The following is a 12,483-nucleotide window of genomic DNA, read 5'->3' on the forward strand; positions in this document are numbered from 1 at the left end:
TCACCCCAAGTGAGTTACCCTAGCCCCTTTATAAGTACTCTCTGACCCCAAGTGAGGTACCCTAGCCCCTTTATAAGTAAACCCTTAACCCAAGTGTGTTACCCTAGTCCCATATAAGTACTCCCTGACCCCAAGTGAATTACTTTAGCTCCTATATAAGTAGTCCCTGACCCCAAGTGGGTTACCCTGGTTCCATATAAGTACACCCTGACGACCAAGTGAGTTACCCTAGTATTATATAAGTACTCCCTGACCTAATGCGAGTTACCCTAGTCCCATATAAGTACTCCCTGAACCCAAGTGAGTTACCCAAGTCCCAAATAAGTACTCCCTGACCCCAAGTGAATCACTTTAGCTCCTATATAAGTACTCCCTGACCCCAAATGAGTTACCTAGCGCCTTTATAAGTACTCCCTCACCCCAAGTGAGTTACCCTAGCCCCTTTATAAGTACTCTCTGACCCCAAGTGAGGTACCCTAGCCCCTTTATAAGTAAACCCTTAACCCAAGTGTGTTACCCTAGTCCCATATAAGTACTCCCTGACCCCAAGTGAATTACTTTAGCTCCTATATAAGTAGTCCCTGACCCCAAGTGATGTACCCTAGTCCCATATAATTACTCTCTGACCCCAAGTGAGGTACCCTAGCCCCTTTATAAGTAAACCCTTAACCCAAGTGTGTTACCCTAGTCCCATATAAGTACTCCGTGACCCAAAGTGTGTTACCCTAGTCCCATATAGGTACACCCTGACCCCAAATGAGTTACCCTAGTCCCATATAAGTACTCCCTGACCCCAAGTGAGTTACCTTAGCCCCTTTATAAGTAATCCCTGTCCCCAAGTGAGTTACCCTAGTCCCATATAAGTACTCCCTGACCTCAAGTGAGTTACTTTAGCTCCTATATAAGTACTCCCTGACCCCAAGTGATGTACCCTAGTCCCATATAAGTACTCCCTGACTCCAATAGAGTTACCCTAGCCCCTATATAAGTACTCCCTGACCCCAAATGAGTTACCCTAGTCCCATTTAAGTACTCCCAGACCTAAAGCGAGTTACCCTAGTCCCATATAAGCACTCCCTGAACCCAAGTGAGTTACCCTAGCCCCTATATAAGCACTCCCTTACCCTAAGTTAGTTATCCTAGCCCCTTTATATGTACTCTCTGACCGCAAGTGAGTTACTCTAGTCCCATAGAAGTACTCCCTGACCCCAAGTGAGGTACCCTAGCCCCTTTATAAGTAAACCCTTAACCCAAGTGTGTTACCCTAGTCCCATATAAGTACTCCGTGACCCAAAGTGTGTTACCCTAGTCCCATATAGGTACACCCTGACCCCAAATGAATTACCCTACTCCCATATAAGTACTCCCTGACCCCAAGTGAGTTACCTTAGCCCCTTTATAAGTAATCCCTGACCCCAAGTGAGTTACCCTAGTCCCATATAAGTACTCCCTGACCTCAAGTGAGTTACTTTAGCTCCTATATAAGTACTCCCTTACCCCAAGTGATGTACCCTAGTCCCATATAAGTACTCCCTGACTCCAAGTGAGGTACCCTAGTCCCATATAAGTACTACCTGACCCCAAATGAGTTACCCTATCCCCTATATAAGTACTCCCTGACCCTAAGTGAGTTACCCTAGGCCCATATAAGTACTCCCTGTCCCCAAATGAGTTACCCTAGCCCCTTTATAAGTACTCCCTCACCCCAAGTGGGTTACCCTGGTTCCATATAAGTACACCCTGACGACCAAGTGAGTTACCCTAGTATTATATAAGTACTCCCTGACCTAATGCGAGTTACCCTAGTCCCATATAAGTACTCCCTGAACCCAAGAGAGTTACCCAAGTCCCATATAAGTACTCCCTGACCCCAAGTGAATCACTTTAGCTCCTATATAAGTACTCCCTGACCCCAAATGAGTTACCTAGCGCCTTTATAAGTACTCCCTCACCCCAAGTGAGTTACCCTAGCCCCTTTATAAGTAATCCATGTCCCCACGTGAGTTACCCTGGTCCCATTAAAGTACTCCCTGACCACAAGTGAGTTACTTTAGCTCCTATATAAGTTCTCCCTCACCCAAAATGAGTTACCCTAGCCCCTTTATAAGTACTCTCTGACCCCAAGTGAGGTACCCTAGCCCCTTTATAAGTAAACCCTTAACCCAAGTGTGTTACCCTAGTCCCATATAAGTACTCCCTGACCCCAAGTGAATTACTTTAGCTCCTATATAAGTAGTCCCTGACCCCAAGTGATGTACCCTAGTCCCATATAATTACTCTCTGACCCCAAGTGAGGTACCCTAGCCCCTTTATAAGTAAACCCTTAACCCAAGTGTGTTACCCTAGTCCCATATAAGTACTCCGTGACCCAAAGTGTGTTACCCTAGTCCCATATAGGTACACCCTGACCCCAAATGAGTTACCCTAGTCCCATATAAGTACTCCCTGACCCCAAGTGAGTTACCTTAGCCCCTTTATAAGTAATCCCTGACCCCAAGTGAGTTACCCTAGTCCCATATAAGTACTCCCTGACCTCAAGTGAGTTACTTTAGCTCCTATATAAGTACTCCCTGACCCCAAGTGATGTACCCTAGTCCCATATAAGTACTCCCTGACTCCAATAGAGTTACCCTAGCCCCTATATAAGTACTCCCTGACCCCAAATGAGTTACCCTAGTCCCATTTAAGTACTCCCAGACCTAAAGCGAGTTACCCTAGTCCCATATAAGCACTCCCTGAACCCAAGTGAGTTACCCTAGCCCCTATATAAGCACTCCCTTACCCTAAGTTAGTTATCCTAGCCCCTTTATATGTACTCTCTGACCGCAAGTGAGTTACTCTAGTCCCATAGAAGTACTCCCTGACCCCAAGTTAGTTATCCTAGCCCCTATATATGTACTCTCTGACCGCAAGTGAGTTACCCTAGTCCAATATAAGTACTCCTTGACACAAAGTGAGTTACCGTAGCCCCTTTATAAGTACTCCCTGACACATGTGAGTTATCCTAGCCCATTTATATGTACTCTCTGACCGCAAGTGAGTTACCCTAGTCCAATATAAGTACTCCTTGACCCAAAGTGAGTTACCCTAGCCCCTTTATAAGTACTCCCTGACCCCATGTGAGTTACCCTAGTCCCATATAAGTACTCCCTGACCCCAAGTGAGTTACCTTAGTCCCATATAAGTACTCCCAGACTCCAAGTGAGTTACCCTAGTCCCATAGAAGTACTCCCAGACCCCAAGTGGGTTACCCTGGTTCCATACAAGTATTCCCTGACCACCAAGTGAGTTACCCTAGTATCATATAAGTACTCCTTGACCCAAAGTGAGTTACCCTAGCCCCTTTATAAGTACTCCCTGAACCCAAGTGAGTTACCCTAGTCCCATATAAGTACTCCCTGACCCCAAGTGAGTTACTTTAGCTCCTACATAAGTTCTCCCTCACCCAAAATGAGTTACCCTAGCCCCTTTATAAGTACTCCCTGACAAAAAGTATGGTATCCTAGTCCTATATAAGTACTCCCTGACCCCAAATTGAGTTATTCTAGCCCCTTTATAAGTACTCCCTGACCCCAAGTGGGTTACCCTGGTTCCATATATGTACCCCCTGACCACCAAGTGAGTTACCCTAGTACCATATAAGTACTCCCTGACCTAAAGCGAGTTACCCTAGGCCCAAATAAGTACTCCCTGGCCCCAATTGTGTTACCCTAGCCCCTTTATAAGTACTCCCTGACCCCAAGTGTGTTACCCTGGTTCCATATAAGTACTCCCTGACCACCAAGTGAGTTACCCTAGTACCATATAAGTACTCCCTGACCTAAAGCGAGTTACCCTAGTCCCATATAAGCACTCCCTGAACCCAAGTGAGTTACCCTAGTCCCATATAAGTACTCCCTGACCCCAAGTGAGGTACCCTAGTCCCATATAAGTACTACCTGACCCCAAATGAGTTACCCTACCCCCTATATAAGTACTCCCTGACCCGAAGTGAGTTACCTTAGTCCCATATAAGTACTCCCTGACCCCAAGTGAGTTACTTTAGCTCCTATAGAAGTACACCCTGACCCCAAGTGAGTTACCCTAGTCCCATATAAGTACTCCCTGACCCTAAGTGAGTTACCCTAGCCCCTTTATAAGTACTCCCTGAACCCAAGTGAGTTACCCTAGTCCCATATAAGTACTCCCTGACCCCAAGTGAATTACTTTAGCTCCTATATAAGTAGTCCCTGACCCCAAGTGATGTACCCTAGTCCCATATAAGTACTCTCTGACCCCAAGTGAGGTACCCTAGCCCCTTTATAAGTAAACCCTTAACCCAAGTGTGTTACCCTAGTCCCATATAAGTACTCCGTGACCCAAAGTGTGTTACCCTAGTTCCATATAGGTACACCCTGACCCCAAATGAATTACCCTACTCCCATATAAGTACTCCCTGACCCCAAGTGAGTTACCCTAGTCCCAAATAAGTACTCCCTGACACCAAATGAGTTACCCTAGTCTCATAGAAGTACTCACTGACCCCAAGTGAATCACTTTAGCTCCTATATAAGTACTCCCTGACCCCAAATGAGTTACCCTACCCCCTATATAAGTACTCCCTGACTTCAAGTGAGTTACCCTAGTCCCATATAAGTACTCTCTGACCCCAAGTGAGTTACCCTAGTCCCAAATAAGTACTCCCTGACACCAAATGAGTTACCCTAATCTCATAGAAGTACTCTCTGACCACAAGTGAGTTACCTTAGCCCCTTTATAAGTAATCCCTGACCCCAAGTGATGTACCCTAGTCCCATATAAGTACTCTCTGACCCCAAGTGAGGTACCCTAGCCCCTTTATAAGTAAACCCTTAACCCAAGCGTGTTACCCTAGTCCCATATAAGTACTCCCTGACCCCAAGTGAGTTACCCTAGTACCATATAAGTACTCCCTGAACCCAAGTGAGTTACCCTATTCCCATATAAGTACTCCCTGACCCCAAGTGAGGTACCCTAGCCCCTTTATAAGTAAACCCTTAACCCAAGTGTGTTACCCTAGTCCCATATAAGTACTCCGTGACCCAAAGTGTGTTACCCTAGTCCCATATAGGTACACCCTGACCCCAAATGAATTACCCTACTCCCATATAAGTACTCCCTGACCCCAAGTGAGTTACCTTAGCCCCTTTATAAGTAATCCCTGACCCCAAGTGAGTTACCCTAGTCCCATATAAGTACTCCCTGACCTCAAGTGAGTTACTTTAGCTCCTATATAAGTACTCCCTTACCCCAAGTGATGTACCCTAGTCCCATATAAGTACTCCCTGACTCCAAGTGAGGTACCCTAGTCCCATATAAGTACTACCTGACCCCAAATGAGTTACCCTATCCCCTATATAAGTACTCCCTGACCCTAAGTGAGTTACCCTAGGCCCATATAAGTACTCCCTGTCCCCAAATGAGTTACCCTAGCCCCTTTATAAGTACTCCCTCACCCCAAGTGGGTTACCCTGGTTCCATATAAGTACACCCTGACGACCAAGTGAGTTACCCTAGTATTATATAAGTACTCCCTGACCTAATGCGAGTTACCCTAGTCCCATATAAGTACTCCCTGAACCCAAGAGAGTTACCCAAGTCCCATATAAGTACTCCCTGACCCCAAGTGAATCACTTTAGCTCCTATATAAGTACTCCCTGACCCCAAATGAGTTACCTAGCGCCTTTATAAGTACTCCCTCACCCCAAGTGAGTTACCCTAGCCCCTTTATAAGTAATCCATGTCCCCACGTGAGTTACCCTGGTCCCATTAAAGTACTCCCTGACCACAAGTGAGTTACTTTAGCTCCTATATAAGTTCTCCCTCACCCAAAATGAGTTACCCTAGCCCCTTTATAAGTACTCTCTGACCCCAAGTGAGGTACCCTAGCCCCTTTATAAGTAAACCCTTAACCCAAGTGTGTTACCCTAGTCCCATATAAGTACTCCCTGACCCCAAGTGAATTACTTTAGCTCCTATATAAGTAGTCCCTGACCCCAAGTGAGTTACTTTAGCTCCTACATAAGTTCTCCCTCACCCAAAATGAGTTACCCTAGCCCCTTTATAAGTACTCTCTGACCCCAAGTGAGGTACCCTAGCCCCTTTATAAGTAAACCCTTAACCCAAGTGTGTTACCCTAGTCCCATATAAGTACTCCCTGACCGCAAGTGAATTACTTTAGCTCCTATATAAGTAGTCCCTGACCCCAAGTGATGTACCCTAGTCCCATATAATTACTCTCTGACCCCAAGTGAGGTACCCTAGCCCCTTTATAATTAAACCCTTAACCCAAGTGTGTTACCCTAGTCCCATATAAGTACTCCGTGACCCAAAGTGTGTTACCCTAGTCCCATATAGGTACACCCTGACCCCAAATGAGTTACCCTAGTCCCATATAAGTACTCCCTGACCCCAAGTGAGTTACCTTAGCCCCTTTATAAGTAATCCCTGACCCCAAGTGAGTTACCCTAGTCCCATATAAGTACTCCCTGACCTCAAGTGAGTTACTTTAGCTCCTATATAAGTACTCCCTGACCCCAAGTGATGTACCCTAGTCCCATATAAGTACTCCCTGACTCCAATAGAGTTACCCTAGCCCCTATATAAGTACTCCCTGACCCCAAATGAGTTACCCTAGTCCCATTTAAGTACTCCCAGACCTAAAGCGAGTTACCCTAGTCCCATATAAGCACTCCCTGAACCCAAGTGAGTTACCCTAGCCCCTATATAAGCACTCCCTTACCCTAAGTTAGTTATCCTAGCCCCTTTATATGTACTCTCTGACCGCAAGTGAGTTACTCTAGTCCCATAGAAGTACTCCCTGACCCCAAGTTAGTTATCCTAGCCCCTATATATGTACTCTCTGACCGCAAGTGAGTTACCCTAGTCCAATATAAGTACTCCTTGACACAAAGTGAGTTACCGTAGCCCCTTTATAAGTACTCCCTGACACATGTGAGTTATCCTAGCCCATTTATATGTACTCTCTGACCGCAAGTGAGTTACCCTAGTCCAATATAAGTACTCCTTGACCCAAAGTGAGTTACCCTAGCCCCTTTATAAGTACTCCCTGACCCCATGTGAGTTACCCTAGTCCCATATAAGTACTCCCTGACCCCAAGTGAGTTACCTTAGTCCCATATAAGTACTCCCAGACTCCAAGTGAGTTACCCTAGTCCCATAGAAGTACTCCCAGACCCCAAGTGGGTTACCCTGGTTCCATACAAGTATTCCCTGACCACCAAGTGAGTTACCCTAGTACCATATAAGTACTCCTTGACCCAAAGTGAGTTACCCTAGCCCCTTTATAAGTACTCCCTGAACCCAAGTGAGTTACCCTAGTCCCATATAAGTACTCCCTGACCCCAAGTGAATTACTTTAGCTCCTATATAAGTAGTCCCTGACCCCAAGTGATGTACCCTAGTCCCATATAAGTACTCTCTGACCCCAAGTGAGGTACCCTAGCCCCTTTATAAGTAAACCCTTAACCCAAGTGTGTTACCCTAGTCCCATATAAGTACTCCGTGACCCAAAGTGTGTTACCCTAGTCCCATATAGGTACACCCTGACCCCAAATGAATTACCCTACTCCCATATAAGTACTCCCTGACCCCAAGTGAGTTACCCTAGTCCCAAATAAGTACTCCCTGACACCAAATGAGTTACCCTAGTCTCATAGAAGTACTCACTGACCCCAAGTGAATCACTTTAGCTCCTATATAAGTACTCCCTGACCCCAAATGAGTTACCCTACCCCCTATATAAGTACTCCCTGACTCCAAGTGAGTTACCCTATTCCCATATAAGTACTCTCTGACCCCAAGTGAGTTACCCTAGTCCCAAATAAGTACTCCCTGACACCAAATGAGTTACCCTAATCTCATAGAAGTACTCCCTGACCACAAGTGAGCTACCTTAGCCCCTTTATAAGTAATCCCTGACCCCAAGTGATGTACCCTAGTCCCATATAAGTACTCTCTGACCCCAAGTGAGGTACCCTAGCCCCTTTATAAGTAAACCCTTAACCCAAGTGTGTTACCCTAGTCCCATATAAGTACTCCCTGACCCCAAGTGAGTTACCCTAGTACCATATAAGTACTCCCTGACCTAAAGCGAGTTACCCTAGTCCCATATAAGCACTCCCTGAACCCAAGTGAGTTACCCTATTCCCATATAAGTACTCCCTGACCCCAAGTGAGGTACCCTAGCCCCTTTATAAGTAAACCCTTAACCCAAGTGTGTTACCCTAGTCCCATATAAGTACTCCGTGACCCAAAGTGTGTTACCCTAGTCCCATATAGGTACACCCTGACCCCAAATGAATTACCCTACTCCCATATAAGTACTCCCTGACCCCAAGTGAGTTACCTTAGCCCCTTTATAAGTAATCCCTGACCCCAAGTGAGTTACCCTAGTCCCATATAAGTACTCCCTGACCTCAAGTGAGTTACTTTAGCTCCTATATAAGTACTCCCTTACCCCAAGTGATGTACCCTAGTCCCATATAAGTACTCCCTGACTCCAAGTGAGGTACCCTAGTCCCATATAAGTACTACCTGACCCCAAATGAGTTACCCTATCCCCTATATAAGTACTCCCTGACCCTAAGTGAGTTACCCTAGGCCCATATAAGTACTCCCTGTCCCCAAATGAGTTACCCTAGCCCCTTTATAAGTACTCCCTCACCCCAAGTGGGTTACCCTGGTTCCATATAAGTACACCCTGACGACCAAGTGAGTTACCCTAGTATTATATAAGTACTCCCTGACCTAATGCGAGTTACCCTAGTCCCATATAAGTACTCCCTGAACCCAAGTGAGTTACCCAAGTCCCATATAAGTACTCCCTGACCCCAAGTGAATCACTTTAGCTCCTATATAAGTACTCCCTGACCCCAAATGAGTTACCTAGCGCCTTTATAAGTACTCCCTCACCACAAGTGAGTTACCCTAGCCCCTTTATAAGTAATCCATGTCCCCACGTGAGTTACCCTGGTCCCATTAAAGTACTCCCTGACCACAAGTGAGTTACTTTAGCTCCTATATAAGTTCTCCCTCACCCAAAATGAGTTACCCTAGCCCCTTTATAAGTACTCTCTGACCCCAAGTGAGGTACCCTAGCCCCTTTATAAGTAAACCCTTAACCCAAGTGAGTTACCCTAGTCCCATATAAGTACTCCCTGACCCCAAGTGAGGTACCCTAGTCCCATATAAGTACTCCCTGACCCCAAGTAAGTTACCCTAGTCCCATATAAGTACTCCCTGACCCTAAGTGAGTTACCCTAGGCCCATATAAGTACTCCCTGTCCCCAAATGAGTTACCCTAGCCCCTTTATAAGTACTCTCTCACCCCAAGTGAGGTACCCTAGCCCCTTAATAAGTAAACCCTTAACCCAAGTGTGTTACCCTAGTCCCATATAAGTACTCCGTGACCCAAAGTGTGTTACCCTAGTCCCATATAGGTACTCCCTGACCCCAAATGAGTTACCCTAGTCCCATATAAGTACTCCCTGACCCCAAGTGAGTTACCTTAGCACCTTTATAAGTAATCCCTGACCCCAAGTGAGTTACCCTAGTCCCATATAAGTACTCCCTGACCTCAAGTGAGTTACTTTAGCTCCTATATAAGTACACCCTGACCCCAAGTGATGTACCCTAGTCCCATATAAGTACTCCCTGACTCCAAGTGAGTTACCCTAGTCCCATATAAGTACTCCCTGACCCCAAGTGAGTTACCCTAGTCCCATATAAGTACTCCCTGACCCCAAGTATGATATCCTAGTACCATATAAGTACTCCCTGACCTAAAGCGAGTTACCCTACCCCCTTTATAAGTACTCCCTGACCCGAAGTGAGTTACCCTAGTCCCATATAAGTACTCCTTGACCCTAAGTGAGTTACCCTAGGCCCATATAAGTACTCCCTGAACCCAAGTGAGTTACCCTAGTCCCATATAAGTACTCCGTGACCCTAAGTGAGTTACCCTAGTCGCATATAAGTACTTCCTGACCCCAAGTGAGTTACCCCAGTCCCATATAAGTACTCCCTGACCCCAAGTGAGTTACCCTAGTATCATATAAGTATTCCCTGAACCCAAATGAGTTACCCTAGTCCCATATTAGTACTCCCTACCCCAAGTGAGTTACCCTAGCCCTTTTATAAGTACTCCCTGACCCCAAGTGAGTTACCGTAGTCCCATATAAGTACTCCCTGACCCCAAATGAGTTACCCTACACCCTATATAAGTACTACCTGACCCCAAGTGAGTTGCGCTAGTCCCATATAAGTACTCCCTGAACCCAAGTGAGTTACCCAAGTCCCATATAAGTACTCCCTGACACCAAATGAGTTACCCTAGTCTCATAGAAGTACTCACTGACCCCAAGTGAATCACTTTAGCTCCTATATAAGTACTCCCTGACCCCAAATGAGTTACCCTACCCCCTATATAAGTACTCCCTGACTCCAAGTGAGTTACCCTAGTCCCATATAAGTACTCTCTGACCCCAAGTGAGTTACCCTAGTCCCAAATAAGTACTCCCTGAGACCAAATGAGTTACCCTAATCTCATAGAAGTACTCCCTGACCACAAGTGAGTTACTTTAGCTCCTACATAAGTTCTCCCTCACCCAAAATGAGTTACCCTAGCCCCTTTATAAGTTCTCCCTGACAAAAAGTATGGTATCCTAGTCCTATATAAGTACTCCCTGACCCCAAATTGAGTTATCCTAGCCCCTTTATAAGTACTCCCTGACCCCAAGTGGGTTACCCTGGTTCCATATATGTACCCCCTGACCACCAAGTGAGTTACCCTAGTACCATATAAGTACTCCCTGACCTAAAGCGAGTTACCCTATGCCCAAATAAGTACTCCCTGGCCCCAATTGTGTTACCCTAGCCCCTTTATAAGTACTCCCTGACCCCAAGTGTGTTACCCTGGTTCCATATAAGGTCTCCCTGACCACCAAGTGAGTTACCCTAGTACCATATAAGTACTCCCTGACCTAAAGCGAGTTACCCTAGTCCCATATAAGCACTCCCTGAACCCAAGTGAGTTACCCTAGTCCCATATAAGTACTCCCTGACCCCAAGTGAGGTACCCTAGTCCCATATAAGTACTACCTGACCCCAAATGAGTTACCCTACCCCCTATATAAGTACTCCCTGACCCGAAGTGAGTTACCTTAGTCCCATATAAGTACTCCCTGACCCCAAGTGAGTTACTTTAGCTCCTATAGAAGTACACCCTGACCCCAAGTGAGTTACCCTAGTCCCATATAAGTACTCCCTGACCCTAAGTGAGTTACCCTAGGCCCATATAAGTACTCCCTGTCCCAAAATGAGTTACCCTAGCCCCTTTATAATTACTCCCTGACCCCAAGTGGGTTACCCTGGTTCCATATAAGTACACCCTGACGACCAAGTGAGTTACCCTAGTATTATATAAGTACTCCCTGACCTAATGCGAGTTACCCTAGTCCCATATAAGTACTCCCTGAACCCAAGTGAGTTACCTAGCGCCTTTATAAGTACTCCCTCACCCCAAGTGAGTTACCCTAGCCCCTTTATAAGTAATCCATGTCCCCACGTGAGTTACCCTGGTCCCATAAAAGTACTCCCTGACCACAAGTGAGTTACTTTAGCTCCTATATAAGTTCTCCCTCACCCAAAATGAGTTACCCTAGCCCCTTTATAAGTACTCTCTGACCCCAAGTGAGGTACCCTAGCCCCTTTATAAGTAAACCCTTAACCCAAGTGAGTTACCCTAGTCCCATATAAGTACTCCCTGACCCCAAGTGAGGTACCCTAGTCCCATATAAGTACTCCCTGACCCCAAGTAAGTTACCCTAGTCCCATATAAGTACTCCCTGACCCTAAGTGAGTTACCCTAGGCCCATATAAGTACTCCCTGTCCCCAAATGAGTTACCCTAGCCCCTTTATAAGTACTCTCTGACCCCAAGTGAGGTACCCTAGCCCCTTAATAAGTAAACCCTTAAACCAAGTGTGTTACCCTAGTCCCATATAAGTACTCCGTGACCCAAAGTGTGTTACCCTAGTCCCATATAGGTACTCCCTGACCCCAAATGAGTTACCCTAGTCCCATATAAGTACTCCCTGACCCCAAGTGAGTTACCTTAGCCCCTTTATAAGTAATCCCTGACCCCAAGTGAGTTACCCTAGTCCCATATAAGTACTCCCTGACCTCAAGTGAGTTACTTTAGCTCCTATATAAGTACACCCTGACCCCAAGTGATGTACCCTAGTCCCATATAAGTACTCCCTGACTCCAAGTGAGTTACCCTAGTCCCATATAAGTACTCCCTGACCCCAAGTGAGTTACCCTAGTCCCATATAAGTACTCCCTGACCCCAAGTATGATATCCTAGTACCATATAAGTACTCCCTGACCCCAAGTATGATATCCTAGTACCATATAAGTACTCCCTGACCTAAAGCGAGTTAC

This window comes from Prorops nasuta, unplaced genomic scaffold (genome assembly GCF_024137725.1).
Source record: "Prorops nasuta isolate Cenicafe-Biocafe unplaced genomic scaffold, Cenicafe_Pnas_1.2 PNAS00016, whole genome shotgun sequence".
NCBI lineage: Eukaryota > Metazoa > Arthropoda > Insecta > Hymenoptera > Bethylidae > Prorops > Prorops nasuta.